The following is a 22,249-nucleotide window of genomic DNA, read 5'->3' as shown; positions in this document are numbered from 1 at the left end:
ATGACACCCTGAACAGGTCGTTAGGCTCTTGGATCATTAGATATTTATTAGGGATATTTTTTCTCCAAGATTGGTATATTTATCAATGCTAATTTCATTTAGGAGCCCCTTGAGATCAGCAAAAAATGTCATATTGTAGTTTTTCAAGGTTTTGGCGAGATTCGCGTTGTAAATTATTCGCTGTTCTGAATAAACATTTACGTGTGAATAAAAACGTATGCATGTCAGAATACTTTCCTTGGTGACAATATATATTGGCAACACGTTAAACTAGTGGCAGCTGGCAGGTGAGTGCCACACACAAAAAACAGTGAAAGTACAGCACACAGCTTGCAACGACTGCCCAGTAAAGCTCAGCCGGAATTGAACTGAAATTCTGGCTGGTTCCAGTTCGTCCACGGGCTCCAGTGACACAACCGATTCTAACTAGAATCGGTTGTGTCACTGGAGCCCGTGTACGAACTGGAACCAGCCAGAATTCCGGTTCATTTCAGGCTGAGCTTAACTGGGTGAGTGCTCTCTCTATCTCTCTTTTTCTTTTACGTAAAGTTTTAAGCGACTTTAGAGAAATGGTGAATGAGTGAGAACACAAGAAAAGGTTTTTGTCGTGGACTAGGCTCACATTAACCACAGGATGTAACTCTTGGGTCGCTCATTTGACAGACGCAGAAACCGGATTAATTGCTGTTGACGATGAGTTTTACGATATTATCAATGTCTTTTGACATGATTGACAAATCGCAGCTCTGGATCTAACAGAATATTTTAACCCACTTTTGCTCTGAGCAAAATTTTAACCCACTCTTGCTCTCAGCCTCTTATTTGGTAAAATTAAAAGTTCACTTATTTATTTTACTTTGGAGTAATTTCTTTCTGCTTTACTTTTATACATTTGTTTTTTGATGACTAATTCAATTGCTTGATTTCGGCAGGCCTCACCCATTAACAAATGGATATTGAGTAATTGTGGTAGCATTTGTGCAGCATTGTACCTAACGATAATCTTCATTTCTGTTTGCACGGATAGTGCATCGCTAAGCTGCCCGGAATATACGGAGGAACCGGTGCAATGTTTCCATACGACAGCAAGTGTTTGGCGTTGCCGAAAGAGAACTTTCCCGCCCTCGGGTCGGAAGGAGGGGAAGGTTCAGAATCAACCAGTATCAATGAAGGCTTTAGTAGTAATATTACCGCCAGCTTGCTGCTAAAATTTAATTAGCCAAGCAACGGCAGTAACAGTGACAGAAACCAGAAAAAATAGGTCAAGCTGGTTTAGCTCCGAACCAAGTACCAGCATTATCCCTGTCTCCAATCGACCACCGACCGCGACAACTAATGGGGAGGAAGAAACCCAGTGCAGCGGACTTTCCGGTGTTGGTAGGTGAGTTTTACAGTACAACTTGATGTTGCAGAAATTACTCAATCCCTGCTTTACTTTCAACAGGAACCACTAAGTCGGGCATTAAGAAATCCGACTTGTATGCGGATCTCGAAGGTAGCAACGGTATGGTAAATTTTAACGCTATGTCAACCGAGATATGGTGGATGATTACGTGTCCGTTTCTAGCACAGTGTACAAAGTAGGGCATTGCAAAATCTCATATTGTGAAAAAACCTCAGAATTTTCCAGGTTCAACAAGTTACATTTTATGAAAATTGATTGAAGAATAAAAGAGAAATATGCAGATATCTGCTTAAACCCACGGATGCCAAATTTTGTCTAGGCCTGATTTCTCTAAAATATACAAATTAGCTAAATCCTGAATCATGGGATGCTTAAATTTCTAATATATTAAGTCCCTAATTTTGGCTTTTGGAAAGATTGAAGAAGGAGTAAATACAAATATGTTAGTACGGAATGCTCTGATGATTTTTCGTGGACTCGTTTTAAGCTACCCTGTACCTGGAAAGGTACAGTGTCGAAATGACAGTGTACTTTAACGGATAATTCTGAAAACTGGCAACGCTGAATACAAAAATAATTGATCGTAACGTTACCATAGATGTTTCTATGGTTTCCAAACAGAAAAAAGGAAATTGTTATACATGATGGAACGTTATTTTCGTTGAAATGTAACTTTGAGGGATTTTGCAGGATTTGGATTTGTTAGGAGTTTCTATTCATCTGATTCATTGGCTCGACATTTCAACATTTGACACTGTAATCTCTTCATCAACTAGTTTAATTTATTGTTGTATTAGTTGGTAATTGGTTCCAGCATTATAATACTTGATTCTTAAAAGATTTTGTAATACAAGTATCATAACGAATTTTTCCCTGATGTTACTGGTTATGGTATCTTATCGTTTTTATCTTTCGTGTTTGTGTGTTTGTTTTAGGAATCACTATTGTTGTTTTGAACCAAATAGAAATAGCAATGACTTCTCAGTCAATTTTTAGTATCGGATTGGCCAATTGTGAAATATACGGTACAGTTACTTGTGTTTTCCGTCAACGCTCAACGAATGCGGAAGGTTTCTGTTTTCATAATCCTGTACACTCCCAACGATTTATCAAACTCTCATCAAATTGAAACGGTTGTGTACGGTTGTCCACGTTTCTTTCTTATTCAAGGTTCAAAATAATCTGTTGATTAAATTATACATTGAATGAATAATTTAATTGCAGTATAATTTTGAATCATCTTTATTTTGTAGGCTGCACAGTGGGCCTGGCCGCTTTAATGCTTATGTTATATTCAATATGTGCCACAAACATTAATAATGATAAGAAAAATTGTGCAATTTTCCAGGATCCCTACATAATTTTGCAGCATCAACAAAAATTCTTTTGGTGATAGGAAACAATAACAAGTAGCCTTGAGGAAACCGGAAGTCCATCATGGAATCGGAACGGTGACGGCAATATACGGACGAGACCGAATAAATCCAGGTGGACAGCAATTCCTGGCAAGGATTATAATGCCGAATATTCACCGTAGGTGATAAAAGGAATCTACATGCGATCGGCTGTGCTCATATGAAAATCAAACCTGAAACAGTGAATAATAATTGAATGAAAAACAAAATTAATTTTATCAACTCAAAAAATAGTACATATTTTTATAAAATATTGTAATGTCATTGAATTTTTGATCCTCTCTGTAACAATATAAAGCATGATGAGGGTCGTGGTGTCCGCAGATAAACCGAATATAAATTGATTTGTTCAAGTTGTCTCACGCACTCAATCCTAACTTTTCAATAAACGATTAATCACTAATGATCTAGACTAATGTAAACTAATTTTTCCCATCAAACAATCGATCAATACATGCTTTCATCACAAACAGATCTTAAATTGATCTGGATTGTATGCATATACATATAGACTTCCCTTGATCTAGCGCTCAACAACCCCGAAAATCGTATAAAAACAAATTGTATTTACCTTCTAGTATTACAATTATCTTCAAGCTTTATAGTATATTAGTAGTAGATGTAGTAACATCGTATTCTCCATTTAATGATTTACCTAATGTAGATTCACCATTATTGTGTGCGAATATTGAATTTTTGGCACCGATTCTTCAGCTTTATTTTACTCGCAAAACTAATAATCAATTTTTATTGTACATGCTCTGCAATGTTTAAAGATTAAATGTGCTATTATTAGCATTATTGCTATTAGTCAATAGGTACATACAAATTTTCTGATTGCGTTTATTTGCACAAAGTGAAATCTCAACATTATCCATTTTTTGGTTTTTAATCTCTTTATTTTTTTTTATTTATTTTGATAAACGGTTTTAAAGAACATTTATTTAATTTTAGCATAACGCAAATCTCAGAAATGTTTACGTTTCGGTAAAAGAGATTATAACTAGTAGTACACCGAGCAAAAAGCATCTGAGAATTTCATAAGTCTCGGAATATGAACCAGCCTTCTGACGATGCCATTGAACGCTTTAGAATGTCATAGGCAGGCGTATGAATTCATTTATCTTTATTCATTCATTCCATAGACGTCCAAATAATGTATTTCATAAAACAGTCTTATGATTTCGCTCCAATATATGCGTTTAAGAATTTCATAAGTTTTTCTCATGAAACCCATAGGAGATCTATTATTGATTCTATAAAATTATATTTTGTTTTTCATAAACGTCACTTTTGTGAAAAGATAATTATTCATAATATCTGTGTAATCAAATTATATTATTGTGCGAAAAGTGAAATGTGTCTTTAGCTAGTGACGTGCAGTTGTGGGAATGTGGAGTTTTAAACATTCTCGCTCATTTTCGATGTCATTCGATGGTTTTATTTCGGGCGAAAAATTGGCTGAGACGCCATATTATGTTTACATACGAGCCTCTTGGCAATGTGCATTTTAAAATGGAACAGGGATGCACAGCGAGAATGTTGAAAGTGATGTGATCTGTTTATGAATAGAGTGGCGTTGTGAAATTACTTGTGTTCTACGAAATCGGTGCTTAAAAGTCATATTTTTTCGGTGATAAGAGCAAAAGAGAGTATTTTTCATTATTTTTTATTATCTTCTTTATGTGCCCACACACACTTTATTTTGGGGTCGAGTTCTTCCACACAGTTGGGCTCGGCCGGGGATGAGCCGGAGTTCTTGCTGGCTCCTGTTCGTGTTCCAGCTCCGGTGGCACAACCGATTCTAGTTAGATGGAGATGGAGAGTGTGTAGTAGAGTGACAAGAAAAAAATGACCCCTATCGGCCCACCCCTGAGTCGATTCCTAGTCCCACCAGGAGTACTTGCTCCAAATTTGAAGCAAATCGGACAAATCTAGCTACCGGACCAACGTGCTCGAAGTTTGAATGGGATTTTTCGACAATTTACATGGAAAAAACCCACTAGCGCGCATTTTCGCCGCTAGGTGGCACTGTATGCATCGCATTGTCACTGTAAGTGAAAATAAGAAAGATAATTTAATTGTCTCCAACTTTGTCGAAGAGTGCTAGTTAATCCGGCTTTGTTAAAAGAAGTTATTAAACTTTTAACGAAGTGATGTCTGAGTCAGTTTTGCATGGGGCCTAGCAGTGCATGGTTGTGTATCGGTACACGATTCCCACTAACTATTAATTTTTGTGAGTTAATGGTTAGATTTAGCTGAATAGTATGTTCAGAAGAATTGTAGTATGTGATATGAGTTATATTTTGGTTAGAAAATTTTAGTTCCACCTGTGACCGCATAGAGGGCGCCAACACTAACTTTTCAATGGAGAGAGATAGGAATTAGATGTCTTCTACAAAGTTGTAGAACAGACATTTTTCAGTAATTCTTCCGAACATCTCGATATTCTATCTCTCTTCGTTGACAAGTTAGTGCTGGCGCCCTCTATGCGGTAACAGGTGGAACAAAAATTTTCTAACCAAAATATAACTCGTATTATGTACTACAATTCTTCTGAATGTACTATTCAGCTAAATCTTACCATTAACTCACAAAAATTAATAGTTGGTGGGAATCGAGTACCGATACACAACCATGCACTGCCAGGCCCCATGCAAAACTGACTCAGACATCACTTCGTTAAAATTTTAATAACTTCTTTTAACAAAGCCGGATTGACTAGTAGTCTTTGACAAAGTTGTAGACAATTAAATTATCTTCCTTGTTTTCACTTACAGTGATAATGTGATGCATTCAGTGCCACCTAGCGGCGAAAATGCGCGCTAGTGGATTTTCTCCATGTAAACTGTCGAAAACTCCCATACAAACTTTGTAACTGGCCAGCCTAACGAGCTTCCGAGGTAGGTAAGTGGGTGGTTTATGCGCCACTCTCAGTTGAGAGACCACACACCTGTTATAGAGCTGCCCGGCCTAGTGAGACCCCTCGGGAGAAGGTTCTGGTTTTCCTCTCTTTAGGAAGGAAGCAAGTTAGCTGGAGACACAGTCCGTCCGCGTCGATGATCCGCGTGCTATACGAGCCAAAGATAATCCGAAACGGCTAATGCGAATTTATTCCGAAACGAAGATTACACTCGCGGGTTGTTATCATCACTGGCAAAGTCCAAACCGCCAATTCGATCAACCAGAGTTCGACTAGAGAGTGATTCCGGATGGTATCGGGGCCAACCTCCCCAGAAAAAAACAAAACAACCAAAAAAAACTAACACGACACGATTTAACTAGAACTGAAAAACTTCACCAAGACGACAATCAGTACATTTACCCTACGGGATGCATTTTTCTGCTATATCGCAAACAGCACATTTTCGCTACATCAATACATTTATTTATACAATCCTCCTTCAGTTTCTCATTCCGATATTCATTTCAACCTAGCTAGGCAGTTTTCCCTTCCCTTCAATCATCCTCTCTCCTATCTAGTGCGACGCAATACTACCCATTGTGCGTCCTCTCGAGGTGTGCTTTGTTCAGTGCTGTGCTAAGTGAACGGCAATCTATATGGGCGAGCCACGGATGGCAAAACTGGACGGTAGGGTACGGCCGTCTATGGTGACCCCATGCGCATGGACATCACAAACATAAAAACACTCTACTCACGACCTAGGTTTTACGTGACGATGTTGGGCGGGAGACGGCGATTCCTTCTACTGCTGCTGCTGCTGATGCGACGTGCGATCACTCCTGATCGCGCCTAATGTACGACGATAATCTTCACCGCCGATTCGTGGACTGCTGGCGGGGTAGTGCCGCCAAATCTCCCGGTCGTCACCGGAAAATGTACTGGGTGTGCTGGTACTGCGTTTCGGTAGTCGAATGGTCCTGCCAAGGCGCGGTTTGACGGATGCTGCCTTCTTCCGGCCACGTGTACCACCGGGACCAACCTTGAGACGAACCGTGGGGTCAAGAGTGGTTACCAACGAGGAGATGTGATGCTTTGGACGTTCGACGGCTGCCACGAACCTTAAAATCTTCTTCGGTGCGCACACAAGAATCGCCAAGCTAATTTGGGTTTCACTATCAATTGCTATTCTGTTAGGGAAGGGAAACTGATTATTGAACTGGGTGAAACTTTTAAGGCCGAATTTAATTACCACGCTGAACACATCACGGCGCGAACAAATGACGAACCACTCTTGCCTCTTCCACTGATTAGTTCAAAGTGGTTTATTGGGCTTTGAAAATCCTCAGATTAACCGCGGTTTGAAGGTCTTCGTTAGCGGATATGACGTATTTTCCACGAAGTGGACAATAGCGACATTCTCGAATTCGCATTAACAGTCCCGAGTTTCCCCAGCTGCATAACAGCATCTCATTTCTACGGGTGGCTTCAAGTGTGCCAGCCTGTCTCTTGCCAGCCATCAGAGTGAAACAGACTCTTCACCGAAGGATGCAAGGGTTCATGAACTCTTGATAAGGTCGATAGCCTCTTTCGGTAGCCAAATTACACTCCCATCGGTAGCGACGCTAGGCAAAGCAAACTACAAATTGGCGCGTGCGAAGAACGGTGGTAACTCAAGTAGATTATAGCAAGTCTATTTTAAAGAAGTCTCTCTCGCGCTACCGTAGCAGCTCGATTTTATGAACGCGGTAAACATGAACAACGAAAATTAAATATTAATAATATAAAAAAACTAAGTTAAATTATAACTATATACATTTACATATTTACAATAATGTACTCGTTACATCATTCCCTACTAAATTTACGAAAATTTGATTGGAAAGAATACACCAATCAAATTTTCGTAGGCCACATCAAGTCGCATTCAAAACTCATGTTCAACTTTTAGGGTCATATATGGTCATCACCAACGAAGTTGGCTCAATCTCTATTTACAGCACCTTATCCATCACAGATAAGGCCTGCCACTGACTATCATCGACATTCGTCTCCAGTCTCCAGCAAAAGTTGGACTAATAACATCTTAAATATAACTTTAGGCCAAATCGACTGTATAGCTATAACGTGTAAAGTTCTTGACAAAGGAATAAATCTCACAAAAAAAGTTAATTAACGCCCTTTCTCGATGACTGTTGAAACCGTTCGCACTGCGCATTCATACCTCCCATTCAAACCCACATTCAAAACAAAGTACAAAAATTTAGCTTCAACTCAAAGGTGTCGACAAACCTTGAGCAAGCTCACAGAAATAATGACCGGAATATTATCTTCTACACCAGGACGTACCGATTCGCGAAGACAATACTCTCGAAATATTTCACCTACGTGAAACACTGGGACTAGTGAGTCCAGTTTGTAACCCTGCCCCAGCATGCAGCGAGATTATAGGGTACAAACTTTACTCACAAAATAAACCTGTTCCAAACCGCAATTCACCACACAGAGAAGCATCTCTGCAATTAATGTGAATTACGACCTCGAAACGAAAAACTATCTTAAAAGAATTTTTAAACACCAGAACTTGTCCGATAACAAAATTCTTCAAGAAAAATATTCACACGAAAACAAACTCATTCACGCACCCCTCACATACCGACCGCATCAGAATCCATCTACGTTACGTATTCCGACACGCGATCATTACCGGTCTACCTAACATACAAGCTCAACAGCATCTTAGAAGAAACGTCAAAAGAGAAAAAGTGTCAAATGTGAAAAAGAATCGTGTGTGCGAGGTTGTTCCGACGGAAAACTCGATCGGAATCGCGAGAAAAAATTGATCCAGGGAAAAAAAGCATCGTGCCCGAGAAGGAAATGGTGGACCGACCACTGCGGAAAAACGGATAGTACAATCAGGTATGCGTTCCAAATCAGGTGTAAAGGTTGTTTCTTTTTTTTCAGGTTAGGACCGACCGTGCCTGGGGGGAGATCGATACTCTGCTAGCGTGGAAGGAACGGATGGGTAAGGAAGGAAGGAACTGGCTGAGGAAATTATGCAATTTGGATGAAGGATAAGGGATGGAAATTTGATGAAGGACTGGACTGGCTAAGGAAAATATACGATTGGAATGATGGAAAATCTAAGGTTAAATTGATGACAGGAATACTACGAAGATCATGAAAAAAAGAAGTTGGATGAAAGAGAAACTAAGTTGCGATTGAAAAAAAAACTACATGGATGTGAACAGGAGTGGATATTTCAATATATGGCAAGAGGAAGGATTTGAGCATATGTGACAGCAGGACAGGATATTTCGGTGTATGGAAGTGGAAGTGGATAGGATATGTAAACACCAGGATGTAAAAAGGAGATTGTTGATGTATGGGAACCAGGAAGGAAAGGATGCGGTATAGGATACGATGGAAAATGAACGAGAAAAGGTTTGGCTACTTAAACCCGAATATGTTCCTACGAGGGATAAATCGCGCACTATAGAGAGAAGCTCTTAAGGTATGTGTTTTGAAACAAATCTAATATACATTTCATCTACGTAGGAAGACGAATCATCAACAAAAAAACAACAACAAAAACAATATATACAACGGGCAAATGTCCCTTCGAATGGAAAGGAGTATGCAGCTTATTTACATTCTTGATGGCAAATATTCCCTGAAGGGAGGAAGGATGCCGAATGGGTTTCGACCATCGTTGGATAATCGCGAGTATTTTAGAGTATTAAAACTAACAGTTATTACTAAACATTAATATTAGAAAATTTACGATAGGGAAGAAATATATTAATAAACTAACCTACTATATACAGACTATTTACATTCGTCCTTCGAAACGCTTCGCGACTCTTTTGTTATCTGGTCGTTACTTCTACCTTGAAGGCTGATGTGTGGTTTACCCATTCATATTTTTTTTTAATAAATCGTGATTGATTAATGGTCTTCGTGGAAGCATATTCGTAGCTGGTAAACAACTTTAGCTAATTAAGGTCAATCTTGGTATCTACAAGAACAGGTCTGTCCTGAGACGTTCCTGTACGAGTCCTTCAAGATTGTCCTAAGATGCTAGTTACCCTTAACGGTGTTTTCTTGCTCATCGTAATCTGTGGTCGCTCCATTCGGAGGTACATAGCTCGGAATCGTTCCACTTAATGGCTTGGATGAGAAGAGTGCATCTTCTTCAGCCTATTGGCGAAGTAGACCCCAAACCTTTTTCCGGTCAGATCTTCTAGCTCATAGGTATGGGACCCAAGGATTTTGCGGACTACCGCTGGTTCGTATTTTGGAGCTAGCTTTTTGCAAAATCCCTTCCCCTTATCCGACAGGTCAAACGTTTGCTTGAGCACTTTCTCCCCCACCGTATAAGTTACACATTGTGGGTTGGACCGAAGGTTGTACGTTTTGGCATGTCTTTGGTACGCCGTAGCCAGGTTGGTCTTAACTTCCTCGAACAGTGCCTTCCTCCTTTCTGACACTGCTTTCCCCCCTTCTTCGTTTTGCTGGTAACTATCGCGTACGTGGCTGTATTCTCGTCCGTCAGAAATTTTATTCCTACCAAACACGACGAAGTACGGGTTGTATTTAGTTGAGTTATGTACTGCATTCCGTATTGCATCTGCGATATCGTGTATATCGTCCGCCCAGTGATTGTGGCTCTTTTTCAATGTGGCCCGAATAGCAGTTGTTATAACTCGGTTGACTCTCTCCGTGTTATTAACCTGTGGGTGGTAGGCGGGCGTCAACCAGTGCGAAACGTGATAGGATTCCAACAGGTCTTTGAACGCCTTTGATACGAACTGGGAGCCATTGTCTGTCAACACGATCTCCGGTGTCCCGAACAGCCGGAAGATCATGTTTTCGACGAAATCTACCAGGGAATTAGCCTTCGCCTCTCGAAACGGTTGAACCAGGATAAATTTGCTGAACACGTCGGTGGCAACAAGAAGACAGGTGTTTCGATTTCGTCCAGACGGCGGTAATGGTCCAATGTAGTCCAATGTCACGAACTGCCACGGATACTCGACTGGCTTCTGTGCCCCCATCGGCGGTGTGACGTTCACATTCCCCGACTTACTCGTCTGACATCGTAGGCATTCTCGGCAGTATTTACGGACGTCGTCGCTCATTTTCGGCCAATGGAAGTGCTCCTTCACGGAAGCCAAGGTCTTGTCGAAACCGAAATGCGCTTTATTGTGTTCCTTCTGCATAATTTCTTGACGTTTGTCCTTCGGGGGGTAGTACTTCCAAGCAAACCGTGGATCGCTCTGTCGACTGCCGGTCTTTACATACTGGAATACCTTCCCGTCGATTACTTTCCGGTCGCTGTGTTTCGCTGGATCACCTCGTATTTCTTCGACCAAATCCTCATAGTCCGGGTCGACCTGCATCAAAGTGATCGTGTCTACTGCTATCGATCGAGATAGGCAATCTGCCAGGATATTCGCCTTGCCTTTTCGATATTCTAGGTCGAAATCGTACGCTTGTATGCGCAATGCCCATCGCAGCAACTTAGCGTTGCCGGTCTCTGTACCGAGGTTGAACAGCCACAGCAAGCTTCTGGCGTCAGTGACGACCCGGAATTTCGTTCCTTCTACATAATGTCGGAAATGGTGAATGGCCGACAATACTCCAAGGCATTCTTTTTCCACTGCGGAGTAGCGACGTTGTGCCCGGTTAAGCTTTTTGCTGAAGTAGCTTATCACGCGGTTTACTCCCTCTTGTTCTTGAACCAAAGCGGCGCCTATCGCTCGATCAGACGCGTCTGACTCAATAGTGAACATTTTAGAAAAATCTGGATTTCCGAGGATTGGTGCTGAAGTTAGAACCGATTTCAACTCGTTGAACCCATCTTCGGCTTCCTTTGTCCAGGTAAACCTCTTATTTTCTTTGGTCAGCAAGTCTGAGATCGGAGCGGTCATTCTGCTGTAGTCCTTAATGAACCGTTGGTAGAAACCTGCCAACCCCATCAGCCTCCGGATATCTTGTTGAGTCTTGGGTCGAGAATAGTCAAGAATTGGTTGAATTCGAGTACTGTCTATTGCCACGCCGTTTTCGCTTAACAGGTACCCTAGGTACATTACCTGTTTACGGCAGAATCTCGACTTGTCAAGCGATATGGTCAAACCTGCTTTCCGAAGACGTTCCGCGACGATTCGTAGCAGCTTTAAATGTTCCTCGAACGTTTCTGCTGCAATAACTATGTCGTCTAGATAGACGAAGACTCTAGGTTCTAAATCAAATCCTATCGCTTTCGCCATTAGACGGGACATAGTGAATGGAGCATTAATTAGTCCAAAAGGTAACACCTTGAATCGAAAAACCCCCTCTGCTGTGCGGAAAGCTGTGAGATTTCGACTTTCCTCTTTCAGTGGGATCTGAAAGTAGGCGTCTTTGAGGTCGATCACAGAGAAATATTTTGCCTTTCCCAATCGTCGGAATATGTCTTGCATATTCCGCATTGGGTAAGTGTCTTTAATCGTCAGTTTGTTGATCTTCCTCGAATCTAAACACACCCTAACTTTACCGTTTTTCTTACGCACGGGTACCAGGGGATTGGTCCACTCGGAGTAGCATTCCTCGATGGCATCCAATTCCTTGAAGCGCTGCACTTCCAGATTCACCGCATCTTGGACATACGGCGAGCATCGGTAAATCGGTGGGTTGCGCGGTACGGCTCCTTCTCTTAGCGTTATTTCGTGTTCTATCAAGTGTGTTCTTCCGAGTTTCCCAGTGGACGTCAGCTCGAAGCTTTTGATTACTTCCGTCAGTTGTTTTCGTTGCTCCGTCGTGAGAGTGTGCTCCGTTTCGATGCTTTCCGGATCTGGAGTTGAATCGATAGGGCCTTCGTATACCGGTATGTCCAGAGTTTCGTCGTATTCCTCGTTGATTACTTCCTCTGGTGGGATCTCAGAAGGTTCAATCGTGAAGCACAGTAGCGAGTCATTCTTCGAGTTAACGGTCTCTAGTTCTTCCGGTCCCTTTCCCAAATCAATCATGGGTTTTATCTTAAAGGTTTCCCAAAAATCCGCCCCCAGTATCAGTTCCCTAGAAATTTCCGGAACCACAATGGTTGGTATTACCCTAGTCAACCCCTTGTATGTGAACGGTATGTTCAAAAACCCCAGACACTTGTAATTTGTGCCGTCTGCGGTGGAGACACGGATCGATGCCGGCTGAATCTTCAAGCCGTATCGCTCAACTAAATCAAGGGAGTTCAATACGCTTATCCCTGCCCCAGAATCTAAAAGGGCCTCTATCTCTGTTTCAAATATTTTCACTCTAAGATGTGGGCATCTACTCACTCGTATTTTTATATGATACACTTGCAGTAATGGATCGTATGTCAAATTTTGTCGTATCAAATTGGGAATTTCATTTTCAGTCGGGGTGCTCGAATTCCCTGACTCCCACCCCTTTATTCGTTTCCCTGGTGCGATTGATTGGTTCTGGAACCGGAAGTGCTCGAGCACCGCTCACAACTGCGGATTGTTCTCCCCAAATTTCCGCAGCCGTAGCAAAAAATCAACCTTGGTTTAGTGCACTGCCTCCAACCATGCCCTTCGTCCTGGCAGTTCCAACATTTCATTGGTACCTGCTGCTGATTCGATTGATCTATTCTCACCGGTAGATCGCGGGATTGGCGAGAGGTTGGTCTCGTGCCGGAGGATGATGCGGGTTCCCTGCTAGGTCGACTTCTCATCATGTTCAGAGGCGCGGAATGTTCACTATCATAGTCGCTGCAATCTGCATCGATCTGATTGATCGGGCGGCGGACTGAATTATCCATCGTCTGCTGTTGCATTTGTGGGTCTGCTGCATCGATACGGTAGTTAAGCCGAATAAGATGCTGCAAATCATTGATTTCGACGATCGAGATTTTTGATCTGTAATGCTGCCGCATGTTATCCCAAATCACTTCGAATTTTCTTCGTCTCGAAAGTGGTTTGGATAACATTCGGTTCAGCTTCTCGATCTCTGTCACGAAAGCGATAAACGATTCTCCCCGCAGTTGCTTGCGCTCCTGGATCTTGGACCGAATCCCCTGGTCCTTGTTCGGGTTCCCGAACCGGTAGGTGATGTTCGTTTCAAATACCTCCCATGTGTCCAGGTCGTCCACGTATGTAAAGAACCAGTCCGACGCAGCCCCCTCGAGTAGCATATGGATGTCTCTCAGTAAGATTTGCTTGGATACACCCTCCCGTTCTGCTAACTTTCTCGCCTTGTATAGAAAGTTTTCCACTGTCAGGGACCTTGACTCTCCCGTGAATCGCAGCTTCCATTTTTCCACACGTCCATACCCTTCATCTCGTCTGCCATGTCTCGTTCTGCGTTGTGGGATTTCGGGTTGCCAACCCAACTGTCTTGTCGATCGATAGCTTCCGTGACTGGACCACTCGTCTTCTACGTTGTTTCTGTTCCACTGACGTCGTCGGCTTCCATCTTCGTTGTCGCTCGATTCAGTATCCTGGTCATGTCCCGAGAAACCTGGCAATTGGTCGCGCGGGGGTTGAACTCTATCCTGGCCGCTTCTTCTCTGGTCGATGCCGCGTATCTCTTCTCTTTCGTGGCGTTGTGTTTCCCAGTTCGTAGCTTCATGAAACCCACTTCTTGTGTTCTGCACGTTGTTGGTTTTGACCTGTTCCATCAGCTCTAGTAATGTCTTTTTCATATTCGTCCATTCTTCCTGTGGAACCGTGATCATCGAGCCATCAATCACTGGAGTTTGTTTTTGGACTGCCCCCTTCGACGTGTCTGGCGGATTTTGGAGGATGAATTCCTGAGTCCCCTGGTTTGTCGGTAGTGTAAACCCGCCTACCTGATTTGTCATGGCTGTACCCCCTTCGGCCCCTTGGATAATGTTGTTAATTTGGTCCTTATACGGGGACAGCGGTGGTCCAAACTGAAAATCTACCATAACCTTCTCAATCCGTCGTGTTAGCTCCCTCCTCTCTTTCTTTTCTTCTTCACTGGAAGCCAAACACCGTTTCACCCGATACCAGTAATGCAGTACTCTAGATTCTAATTTCGGTTCCACCTTTCTCGACAATGCCTTCTCTAAATTCACGATTCTTCCTTCTATATACGGGCCCTCGTCCCTGATATTCAGAGATGACCGATAGTTTCGACATTCCTGTTGATCTTCCCTGAACAAACTTCTTAGCTGCCTTTGTTTCCCTGGTAAGTCAAGTTTAAATACCTCTTCTGGTTGCCCACGAATCATTAATTCATAGTCAACTTCTTCTTGATTGAGATCTTCCGCGTGTGGGAAAAGTCGATTCATTTTGTAGCATTCACCCCGTTATAGCAAGTAATAAGGTGATGTAGGCGTACGTATAATGTAATTATAAATGCGAAAAAGCTTAGATTATATTAGGATAACCAATAAATAACAAAGAAAATATAATGTAATGATTGGAAAAAATAAATTAACATGCAAATAACAAATATATAATATGGATTAACTAACTAATGGAAATGATATGTACAATTGAGAAAAGTCCCCTTTTCAGAGGAAAAGTTACCACACAAAAAAAACTTCTTTCTTCGCCAACCTGTATTGCACAGAAATTTTCGTTTTCTTTGAACACCAATCGAAATTGGTAAGAAAACTAAAAAAAACCTAGTTTTGTTGGGTGCCAATGTGACTTGGCTGCAACGAAACTAAAAGCCTGGTATTGTTGGGCGCCAATGTAACTGGCCAGCCTAACGAGCTTCCGAGGTAGGTAAGTGGGTGGTTTATGCGCCACTCTCAGTTGAGAGACCACACACCTGTTATAGAGCTGCCCGGCCTAGTGAGACCCCTCGGGAGAAGGTTCTGGTTTTCCTCTCTTTAGGAAGGAAGCAAGTTAGCTGGAGACACAGTCCGTCCGCGTCGATGATCCGCGTGCTATACGAGCCAAAGATAATCCGAAACGGCTAATGCGAATTTATTCCGAAACGAAGATTACACTCGCGGGTTGTTATCATCACTGGCAAAGTCCAAACCGCCAATTCGATCAACCAGAGTTCGACTAGAGAGTGATTCCGGATGGTATCGGGGCCAACCTCCCCAGTAAAAAACAAAACAACCAAAAAAAACTAACACGACACGATTTAACTAGAACTGAAAAACTTCACCAAGACGACAATCAGTACATTTACCCTACGGGATGCATTTTTCTGCTATATCGCAAACAGCACATTTTCGCTACATCAATACATTTATTTATACAATCCTCCTTCAGTTTCTCATTCCGATATTCATTTCAACCTAGCTAGGCAGTTTTCCCTTCCCTTCAATCATCCTCTCTCCTATCTAGTGCGACGCAATACTACCCATTGTGCGTCCTCTCGAGGTGTGCTTTGTTCAGTGCTGTGCTAAGTGAACGGCAATCTATATGGGCGAGCCACGGATGGCAAAACTGGACGGTAGGGTACGGCCGTCTATGGTGACCCCATGCGCATGGACATCACAAACATAAAAACACTCTACTCACGACCTAGGTTTTACGTGACGATGTTGGGCGGGAGACGGCGATTCCTTCTACTGCTGCTGCTGCTGATGCGACGTGCGATCACTCCTGATCGCGCCTAATGTACGACGATAATCTTCACCGCCGATTCGTGGACTGCTGGCGGGGTAGTGCCGCCAAATCTCCCGGTCGTCACCGGAAAATGTACTGGGTGTGCTGGTACTGCGTTTCGGTAGTCGAATGGTCCTGCCAAGGCGCGGTTTGACGGATGCTGCCTTCTTCCGGCCACGTGTACCACCGGGACCAACCTTGAGACGAACCGTGGGGTCAAGAGTGGTTACCAACGAGGAGATGTGATGCTTTGGACGTTCGACGGCTGCCACGAACCTTAAAATCTTCTTCGGTGCGCACACAAGAATCGCCAAGCTAATTTGGGTTTCACTATCAATTGCTATTCTGTTAGGGAAGGGAAACTGATTATTGAACTGGGTGAAACTTTTAAGGCCGAATTTAATTACCACGCTGAACACATCACGGCGCGAACAAATGACGAACCACTCTTGCCTCTTCCACTGATTAGTTCAAAGTGGTTTATTGGGCTTTGAAAATCCTCAGATTAACCGCGGTTTGAAGGTCTTCGTTAGCGGATATGACGTATTTTCCACGAAGTGGACAATAGCGACATTCTCGAATTCGCATTAACAGTCCCGAGTTTCCCCAGCTGCATAACAGCATCTCATTTCTACGGGTGGCTTCAAGTGTGCCAGCCTGTCTCTTGCCAGCCATCAGAGTGAAACAGACTCTTCACCGAAGGATGCAAGGGTTCATGAACTCTTGATAAGGTCGATAGCCTCTTTCGGTAGCCAAATTACACTCCCATCGGTAGCGACGCTAGGCAAAGCAAACTACAAATTGGCGCGTGCGAAGAACGGTGGTAACTCAAGTAGATTATAGCAAGTCTATTTTAAAGAAGTCTCTCTCGCGCTACCGTAGCAGCTCGATTTTATGAACGCGGTAAACATGAACAACGAAAATTAAATATTAATAATATAAAAAAACTAAGTTAAATTATAACTATATACATTTACATATTTACAATAATGTACTCGTTACAACTTCGGGCACGTTGGTCCAGTAGCTAGACTTGTCCGATTTGCTTCAAATTTGGAGCAAGTACTCTTGGTGGGACTAGGAATCGACTCAGAGGTGGGCCGGTTGAGTTTTCAAAAATTCAATATTTTCTAGGGCAGATAGTGTGTAGTTGAATGTTTTTGTATCTCATGGGCTTTTCGGTTTATGTGCGCCGTTGTGGTGGAGTGCGCTGGTTTTCCACTTTTGTTGCGCTTTCTAGCAGAAGTGCAGGAACTGGGTATGTTCCATTGGCATTTCTGCTGGAAGGTGCAGGACCAGTGCTCTCCACTACATCGGTGCGCTGCCCTCGAAAACGGCATTAGTGTATAGCTTCAGTATTTGTAGGTAGGTGAAGACACTGAGGGGAGATATTCGATCCTGTCAAAATTTGTGATGATGGACGATGAACGGGGCGTGTGCCCCGTTATTTTTGGTTAGGCACTTGTACTGTGTTCAGGCTAAGGGGCTGAAACGCGTTTTGATAATTACAAACAAGAAGCATGTCAGTACGATGTCGTTGAAACGCGTTTTGACTCGTGGTGTGAACGTACTATTAAGCAACTTTTGCTTCACTCCGGTGCTGAGTCGAGGTTCCAATTCCAATTTCCATCCGCTGTTTGTTCATACATCTTAATAGCGGTTTTAGCTCGAGCGAATCCACATTAGTAACTTCCTGGTCAGTTGTCAGTTTATGTCTTTCAATGAGATAGCCGGTTTGTTAGGGCGCATCAATGTATAGGTATTGTTTTTATTTTTTGGTGCCTTAACGTTCTTTCTTGCTTTTGGTTTCACTGAGGGAGTGTCGTTTGAACGTTTTATCCGGGAATGTGATAGGGGACTATTTGCAAATTTGATAGAGTAAAGAGAAAGTATCGTCAAATTGGGACTCTGGAGTAAGTGAGGTGTGGAAAGAAGTTAAAAATTTTGGGGTAGATGTTTGTGCGTTGTTTTGTTTGCATTCGACCCCAAAAAATTAATTACATTTGAAGTTGAGTCTTTTTGTCTATTTCAAAGATACGTTCCAGATCTTTGAATTGTGGAAAATACTTGAACCGCACGCGGAAATAATTCCCTTAACCCCTATTTTTTGCATGTCCAACTGGTGTGATAATAACAATTGATCCGTTTTATTTTTTATATTCTTGTCGCTGTTATTGTAGTAAAAATCTCTCTTATTACTGTGGAGTCACTACTGGAAATTTGAAAAAGGTGTTCGCGTGAAACCTTTCGTGTACGTACCCAGTTTTTTTGCGTGTCATGATGCCGGCCTTATTTGTCTTGCTCGTGATACGTTGATAGCCCTTATGTTGACGGTGGTTGCACAACTCACTGGACAAACGTATCACGTGGCCAGGTTGAGGACTGTTGGGGTGTTGCAGGCGGGACGATATTGGTCGCCGGTATGGTAGGTACAGGGATCAGGATATACTATTACTTAGCATGTTAACCATTTTTGTCATGCGCATAATAATATCAGTATTGTCTTGGGAGGGACCAGAACATGATTCTCTACTTCATTTCTTACATTTTCTGCTTATTCTAGCCATAATCAGTGGATCGCTTTTTATCGTTGTCCTTGTCTTCAGTGTTGCCTCTATTTCTAGTAGTTAGCGTAAAGCGCGCGTCATCGGTTGTATATAGGACATACAAAGTCGGTCGTTTTAGGTATTTAGGTGGTGCCGCTCAAAATGCATTCCCATTAGCCTAAAAACCCGCGCGAACATTCATTGCTTAAAAATCGGCATTTTATTCAATCGTTCGTGGAGAAAAAGCAATACATAGCTGTCGTTTTATTGCCTGTAGTAGTATCAGTGATGATAAACTATAAATGTTGTGTTACGCAATCTTGGTCTAGGCTTTATGTTATATTTTATTATTCTTGGATGCTCGTGTTTCACCGTAAAGAAGAAGCAGGAAATAATAAATTCGTTCACATGTCACCTGCAAAAATTGATTCATTTAAGCATTGGCAACACTCCCGGCAACCGGTTGCCCGGAGTTGAAGTTGCATTTTTTTTTTTTTTTTTGCAAAGTATTTCCGAATTAATTCAACAAACGATAAATCTATCACAAATTCTCGGCAGCCGGCTGCCCAGAGCAAAAAGAAAATGATAACACTCCAGAGATTTGCATAGATCGCTTATCAAGGTGAATACAGATTTGTGTAACGCTTTACCCCATCCCACTAACAAAAACTCCTTCCCATGGCAAACGTGGAGATGCAGAGGTATACACGGTCTCCATAACAACGTTTGCCACACTAACATTCCTTTCCTTCCCCGATGACTGTAAGGACGTGGCCGGCGCCGTTATTGACATTTTAAAATATAGATCTTTTTATAGGGGTTATGTTCGGCTTCCAGTCTTTGAACTATTTAACAAACGGAATATATATTTATCATCCGACGTTTCGGCTACATGTATTGCGCCTTTCTCAAGGAATCTACAAAACGTTACACTCAATCAAAATTACATTACAAGAAACATTGATTAACTTAAACACTTACTAAGCTAGTTACCGTGTTATCGTCAATCACACCTTCGTATATTGGTGCAATTGTCATATTTAGCTGTTCTGAGGGTGAAATGTGCAAGAAATGTATGATTATCGGCGCGATGCCTTTTGAATTTGAAAATGTTACTTTTGCGTATTGCCACTGACTCACGTATGTGGCGGTTTAATAATTATCCGAAAACGGTCCGTAAACAAAGAAAACTATTTGTGTTTGCTGTTTCTGTATCCACTTCTGTTTTGATCACAGGGGTACTCATGATCAGTGATCGTACCCCTCTCTAGGTGGGATCCGTGTGTGTATTTTCGAGATTTGTTTTTCTTCTCTCTCCTCTCTGTGTTGTTAAGTTTTTGACTGTGTGTAAAACCCCTGCATACGTGTTACTCAAATTGTCTGTGTCAGTGCGTTTATTGACTGTGTGTGGTGTGTTTACAATGTGGCATGTTTCGAGTATAGCTAAATTTTGTCTCTTCCATGTGCTGTCCAATACCTCTACCCGATTAAAGTCAAAGTCGTGGTGCTTCGTTATGCAGTGGTCTAGAAGTGCCGTCCTCTCCCTCATTCTAGTCACTTCTTCGTCCTCCGCTGATGAACCACCAGTCCATAGCTCATGTAGTTTTTTCACATTTCACCCTCAGAACAGCTAAATATGACAATTGCACCAATATACGAAGGTGTGTTTGACGATAACACGGTAACTAGCTTAGTAAGTGTTTAGGTTAATCAATGTTTCTTGTAATGTAATTTTGACTGAGTGTAACGTTTTGTAGATTCCTTGAGAAAGGCGCAATACATGTAGCCGAAACGTCGGATGATAAGTAAATATTCCGTTTGTTAAATAGTTCAAAGACTGGAAGCCGAACATAACCCCTATTAAAAGAACTCCACCAACAGTCGTTAGTTTTCTCACAAAATTAAAATATAGAACTCTCGAATTTTGCACATTGAGGATGGATAGCTACTCCCAGGCCCCATCTGTTGATTCTCTGTGCAATTTCGCTTGTTCTGATCAATCACGGAGTAGCAACTACGAATTGTGCGGTCATCATGCTCATGCTCATGCTCATAAACGTCACTTTTGTGAAAAGTTCATAATTGTTTCTTATGAATTCAGTACTGGCCAGGACGGCCAACCAGGAGCTAATAGTTTCAGGCCAGCACTTTTCGGTTACCGCTGTTTGAAACAATGAGATTTTTAGTCAAATTGCAACAAAATTTTAAATAATTGTTTTTTTATGTTATTCAATAAATTAGTGTGAGCATTGAATCAGTGTACATGATGATGATTTTTACAGAAGACATCTGATTATTTGAAATGAAATAAGTTGTCTGACGCGTATTTTATAATTATCATTTGAGAAGTAACAATCATTAGCATTCAGTTGTCAAGTCCAGTTTCCCAGTTGTCTAAACCCAGTTTCCAGGAAATATTGACGAACGTTGCTCATTATGTACAAATATTTATTTACATTTAATATTTAATGAGTTTTCTCTTCAACTTCTGAAAGGGATCTACACTTGGCGGTTCATTTGTCCCGAATTGAGTTCTACAAGATGACCACACGAATGAACTCATGATGAATGACGTTCATGTTTGACAATTCTCGGTGGTTTGTTTACTTTGTCAGTTGCGTGAGTTCGAGTGCAACGGGTGCCCATCTGTTACATTCAAACTCACGTAGCCAGCGATCCCACATGTTTTTTTGAAATATCTGTAGAAGAATAACTAAAATGTCTGTAAAAGTCTGTAGGTGGTTGTGAAAATCCTAGTTACACTAAAATTTTACTTTAATAATAGATTGAAAGTAGAATTCTATTGTGAATGAATCACTCGTATTCGAAAACAGTTATTGTAGTGCAATTTTACTAAACATTATTACCCTTTTAAAAGCCTGTGGATCTCTGGCTACGTCTGTAGAAGACATCAAAAGTCTGAAAAATACAGACATGTCTGTAAATCTGGCATCGCTGCACGTAACTCCCATGTAAACAATTCACCGAGAATAGACCTTTCTCGTCCGACCTAACCCCCTTTTTTTCTTATTTTTATTCAAAAGACTACACATTTTTAAGAATATTGCCGTTGAAATGAGACTATTTGGAGCTATCGTGATTTTTTAATGATATTTTTAAATTTGAAAAATGCAAGAATGTTGAGTATTTTTTTCACCTTTGCAAGAATGGTGGGACTCAAAATGTGTGTTTGGGCAACACTGTTTTGAATATTTTTGCTTGAGTTCCTGGCAACGCGGCAAATGAAGTGGTGAGTCGCGGTACAAAGTTCATTGGTTATGTAAACAAACTAAAGTGAACCTCTCGGTGGACAACATTGCATGATAATGTTTAACCTCACTTTCAGAGAGATTGTTTACATGGTCTTGGAATTTTTGTTGATTCGATCATAGTATGAGAAACTT

General features: G+C 41.7%; 1 long non-coding RNA gene across 1 annotated transcript; it reads left to right on the top strand.

Annotated features, from left to right (window-relative positions):
• Positions 1–554: 554 nt before the first annotated feature.
• On the top strand, positions 555–1,660 carry LOC131682863 (uncharacterized). The gene is made up of 3 exons (XR_009304216.1): positions 555–825; positions 933–1,381; positions 1,445–1,660. It is a non-coding gene; the product is annotated as an uncharacterized LOC131682863 (long non-coding RNA).
• The last annotated feature ends 20,589 nt before the right edge of the window (positions 1,661–22,249 follow it).

This window comes from Topomyia yanbarensis, chromosome 2 (genome assembly GCF_030247195.1).
Source record: "Topomyia yanbarensis strain Yona2022 chromosome 2, ASM3024719v1, whole genome shotgun sequence".
NCBI lineage: Eukaryota > Metazoa > Arthropoda > Insecta > Diptera > Culicidae > Topomyia > Topomyia yanbarensis.
This window is presented reverse-complemented; position numbering and strand designations above follow the sequence as displayed.